Below are 6000 nucleotides of genomic sequence, written 5' to 3'. Positions count from 1 at the left end.
TATTGCTTAAAAATATCTTAAAATGTAATAAGTTACAAGCTTAAGGTAAAAGGTAAGTTGAAAGTGAATTTACCCAAATGAAAGTCAGAAAAAGAATTTTCAACTATGCTTGATCAGAATGATTAATTAATAAATCAATGAAACAGGCATGGACAAGAATGATGGTACTCTTAGAAAGACTGAAAACAATGTGAGCAAAGGGACATGTTGAATCAAGGTAGGTCCATTAATTAACACACATGTGTCTACAACCTTTTAATCAATCAGTTGTCCTTTAGTATATAGGGCTACAGGGAGTCACTGTACTGTTCGGTAACATGGTTTATACCACACACAACCTGGACCAGAGAAAGCAACAAAAACAGATGTCTCAAGGGATTAAAAAGTAAATTAAAGAAAAGTTCTAAAGAGATTGAAGGTGTACTTCAAGCTCAAAGGTAATCAGTGTCAGAAATCACAATCTGTCATTGTTTGAGCCCAACTGAAGACTACCAAGGAGGACACCATTGTTGAAAACAAATATTAAAAAAATCTGACTGGAATTTCTTAAACTACATCTCAACAATTTACAAAGGTTATGGGAGAATTTAATATGGACAGATGGGACATAAATGTACCCTTTTGGAAAGGTCATGCCAGTTTTAGACATATTAAGCATATCCAGGAGAGAACACTGTCCCTACTTTAAAACATGAAGAAGGTTCTGCTATGCTTAGGGCTGCTTTGCTTTATCTTGCACAGGATGTCTTGCATTCTGCAGTGTAAAATGTCATTGTGAGACTTTCAAGGGATTCTAGAGAGAAATATGATGCCCAGTTTCACAAAGCTTGGTATCAGTAGCCGTTTATGGATGATTGCTTTGTCCAAAAAATAAGAAATGAAGAGTACCATCAATTGTTGTTTTCACTTAAATCATGATTAAAAATCAATGTCTTCATTTCACAGAAATTCTATTTATCACTTTTAATACAACAAGAAAACCCACAATGTTCACAGATGTTAACAAAATTTGACAAAAGTCATAATATAAATATATAGGAGAGGAGTGTTTCTCTTTAGACCACTGAATTACTCCTAGTGCTCTCGGTTTCCTTCAAAAACCTATTGGCACTTTGAGGTGAAGAGGAGTGAGAAAAAAAGCAATTCTCTTCACCCTTTTTCTTGAGCCCTGTTTATCTGAAATAATAATTTATCTGCAACAATATGTCATTTGTAACTTTTATTTTACCAGGTACTGTTAGACACAAGCTCTTCAATGAAGGAAATGTGCTATGGAAGTGTGGGCATTAAAAAGATTCATGCTGTAGCTGAACTTTTTGACAATTTTGCATCACGAACCATGGCTTATGATTTCCATCACATCATTGGCCTTGTGACATTTTCCTCAACTGTCAAAACAGTGCACACATTGACAGAAACACTTGAAAATTTTAAGGTAAGATTCCTAAATTGTCTGTTCAGCATATTTTGGTCTGGCATTCCAATGGTTTATTTTAAATAGAACATAGGCTATAGAGTCATTTATTTAATCAGTTATATGTTTGTTAAGGAACATGTGCACAATCTCAAACCATCTGGGCGTACCTTGTTGTATGATGCTCTGGAACACGGAAGGCTGGAGTTGGAAGCAGTGAAGAAGAAATTTCCAAAATGTAGACTTCGCATTATGTGCCTCACCGATGGAAATGATTTTGGGTAAAATCTGTGTACATTTAATGTCATTAGCTGTAAAAGTATAGGTAATGTATGGGGAGACCCACAAAGCTTTACATTAACACCCACCAAAAATGGGATAAATTAAGTATTAAATTCTTATAGTTTTCTTGAATGGCCTTTGAGATTATAAACATATTAAAATGTGGCACTATGAGATTGTAACTCCCATGAGCACCACCTGCGCACATTATTTACTCATTCGTCTGTTCTTGAGCAACATCCCTTTAAACGGGCTGACCCAGTGGAAAACAAAGATATGAAGCGGTGGGGGTAGTATTGTCTAGGCATTTTAAAGATGTCAGAAAACCCATAGTGGGCAAACAAACCTGACAAAGAAAAAGAAAATCTGTTTGACAAAAAGTAGAAGACACCAGACCAAGCATGGTTGGTGTGCGAATCATGTACTGCACTGACTGTTTTTTTTTACATTTACATGCTTTTTTTCTGATCTCTGGCTACTTCTGTAAATATTATTGAAACAGACAGTGCTTTTTTTTTTCTTTTTCCACTTTTCTTGTAATTCCAAGAGTTTAGAAACTGGGGCTAATTTTAGATAAAAAAATTTTAAGGGTTCATACATATTTAAATAATTTTAGTGATTGTTTCTACAAGTCCACCTACAAGATTAATAGTTCTGTAAGTTTAAATCCCAGGAAAGGGAACTCTGCTTGTGTGAAAATAGCATAGGAACACATAGTCATGTATGTTTTTTCTATTAAAGAGTTCTGTTTTTCTACAAACAGATCCACCGAACACCCAGCTACTGTTGCAGAAAACTTAATAAAATCCAACATAACAGTGGATTCAATCCTTCTTGGAAATGTGGCAAATAACATTCTGCATGGAACCAGCATTGCAACAGGTAGATATATATGATTATATTGATACTTATATAGGAAATTCATGCAATATGTCTGTATGTTAACATGTTTCTTCTAGCTAGATTCAATATGATCTTTGAGGAGGGTTCCAGTCATATTTTTAACTTGTAAAAATTTTTTGAAATACCAGTGACAAATTCTAAAAAGTTTGAAGTAAGTTTATATTACTCTTTTGATTGTTGTTGTGCTAAGATTGGTGCTATTATCAGCAATAAAACCATTCTAGTCATTTGGATTTGCCCTTATGATATTTTCAATAGCATTTTGATTATTCAGTTCAACTCAGTCTATTTATTAAGCACCCATTCATAAACATTACCCCAAGGCACTCAAATCAAATCATAAAGACAGGTTAAAGATTTTCTATTTAAGTAAACCCAGCTGACTGCATTAAGTCATTTAAAGTACTTTGAAGAAATCACTCCTTCTGAACCTGTACCTGTAACTACAGAAGACCTTCACTTGCATTATGTAATTGACTCTATAGCAGTTATTAACAGTTAATGACTATTAACATATACTGTTAGAGACCAGTTATAATAGAAACAAGAGCTTGCCAAAGGTTCCTATTCACTGATTGTAATAACTGGCAATGAGAGAATGTACATGTTATCTTTTTAATGCAAAGGCTTTGTTGCATATTTACAACGATAGGTGTCAAGGGGTTAATATCACCCCTTTCTCATTTTAATGAAAGAAACCTCCTGTAGTATTTATATATGAAAAGTAACAAATGCAGCTAAGTAGCATAAGTAGACTTTCAGATTCAATATGCATGTTATTAAAAGATAAAACAAAGCATAAAGCATAAAAATAAAATAAATCATACTTACCAGAGATTCAATTCAGTTTATTTATATAGCGCCAATTCACTATACATAATCTCAAGGCATTTCACAGTCCGCCAGATCATGAAGTAAATTTGATTTGAAGTTTTCTATCTAGGGAAAACCAGTTAATTGCATTGATTCATTGACTCATCAGCAATCCCTCACAATAAGCATGTTTGTAGAGACAGTGGAGAGGAAAAACTCCCTTTTAACAGGAAGAAACCTCCAGCAGAACCAGACTCAGTGTGAGCGGCCATCTGCCGAGGCCGACTGGGGTTGAAGGAGACAGAAGCAGACGTAGAGAAAGAATCCGATATACAAAAGGCAACTATAAGAGGCGGCACCGTCCAGCAAACACACAGTCAGGCAGACGAGCTCCGAGCCAGCTCCCATGTCAGAGGATGAAGAGAGCACATCCAGCCAGTCGTATTCAGAGATACAGAACTACACTGAAAAACAGGTCGATCCCGAACATCTATAAACAAAGGTGTTGATGGCAGCAGCACAGCTGATATTTCTCTCCAGGATGGAGTCACAGCCAAACAGGAACAGATGAGGTGAAGCTACTATGAGAAAAAACAACAAGAGCATATCGTTAAGTTCTAGGAGCTATGAAATTCTAGGAACCACTAGTAAACCTGCAGATTGAGAGCGAAGTGCTCTGTTAGGAACATAAGGAACAATCAGATCTCTGATATAAGATGGAGCTTGGCCATTTAAGGCTTTATATGTCAGAAGGAGCTTTTAAATTCTATTCTTGATCTAACAGGAAGCCAATTAATAAAGGAAAGGATAGGAGATATATGACCTCTCTTTTTAATTTTCATTCGAACTCTGGCTGCAGCATTTTGTGGACTTCTTGATAGTAAACAATTACAATAGTCCAACTATGAAGTAACAAATGTATGGACTAGTTTCTCTCTCATCACCCCTGGACAAGATATTTCTAATTTTTGCAATATTCCACAGATGAAATAGAGAAATTCTAAAAAAAAAACCTATTTGATATGGGATTGAAATGACAGGTCCTGATCAAAATATTATAATTCGGCTGATCTGGAGCATATATATAGTAAAGTGAATTGGTCCTAGCACTGATCTATGTGGAAATCTTAAGTAAAGGTTTAATTACAACAACCTTTAAAACATTTGGTACATATCCCTGTAAGAGGGATAGATTAATAACATATAAAATGGAGGACAAGACTAAAGGGAATACTTCCTTAAATAACTTGGTTGGAACTGGATCTAACATGCAAGTTGAAGGCTTAGATGAGACAATAGTTTTGCTAACTCTGAAAGTTCAACTGGATCAAAGCAGTCTAAACCCATTTTAGAGGAGTGCCAATGATCTTATTTTTATATATATGTATATGTATATATATATATATATATATATATATATATATATATATATATATATATATATATATATATATATATATATATATATATATATATATATATATTAGTGCTGTCAATCGATAAAATTTTTTTTTATTTTTTTTAAATCAGGCATTGATGCGATTAATCGCATCAATGCCTGAGTTAACTCGCGATTAATCGCATTTTAATCGCAAATTTTTTTTCTGATTGAAAATCATTTAAATACTCTCGATGACATACAAAAAATACATACAGGCTAGGTTTGTGCCAATGTTCTTTTTTTAAAATGAAAACAGGTCACAGACACTGATTTATGCCATAGAAACATATGGCAAGAAGATGGGGAGGCATGTAGCAAAAATAACAAATATGTAGCCAAAAAAAAGGCCCTGAAAACAGGCTGATGTAAAAGACAGTCTTTACAGTTAATACAGTCTTTTGAACAAAGACAAGCATTTTACCCTACTGCTATAAAATGTAGTACAGTTAACATTAGATGTTAATTAACCAAGATAATAATGAACAATTTTCAATCAATACATCAAAATCAATAGACCGACATCACTAGATGGAGGTAGTCTATGCTCTAGAAAGTTACTTTTCAGCCTCTTAACAAAAATGAGAACACACACACACCCACCCACCCACCCACACACAGACACACCCACCCACACACACACACACACACGATACCGACCTGTGGCGTACACAGACAGCAAGAGTGCCGTAGCAGATTCCATTTCACCTCAGTAATCTGTTTTCTCAGCGTATTTCAGGTCGCTACTAGTTACCAGACACTCAACTTGTTTGTTGGTGGTGGGGCTTAAAGAAAAGGCACTAGCGCTACCCAGTGTATGAGCGTCTTTTTCCCTTGAGGAGCTCTCCGCTCTAGAAGCCTATGAGAAATGCATACACTGGGGGAAAATAGCCCCGCCTTTCCGCAGGCTGCAGCGGGATGTACTTGGAAAATTGTACCATAAAACCACATAGCGTTAATCTCACGTTAAAAAAATTATCGCCGTTAAAATGGCCTCGCGTTAACGCGATAATAACGCGATAATTTTGACAGCACTAATATATATATATATATATGTATATATATATGTATATATATATATATATATATATATATATATATATATATATATATATATATATGTATATATATATATATATATATATATATA

Source organism: Cyprinodon tularosa, unplaced genomic scaffold (assembly GCF_016077235.1).
Source record: "Cyprinodon tularosa strain WSP-4 unplaced genomic scaffold, ASM1607723v1 ctg498, whole genome shotgun sequence".
Classification (NCBI taxonomy): Eukaryota; Metazoa; Chordata; class Actinopteri; order Cyprinodontiformes; family Cyprinodontidae; genus Cyprinodon; species Cyprinodon tularosa.
The sequence above is the reverse complement of the archived record's forward strand: the minus strand, read 5'-3'. Positions refer to the sequence as shown.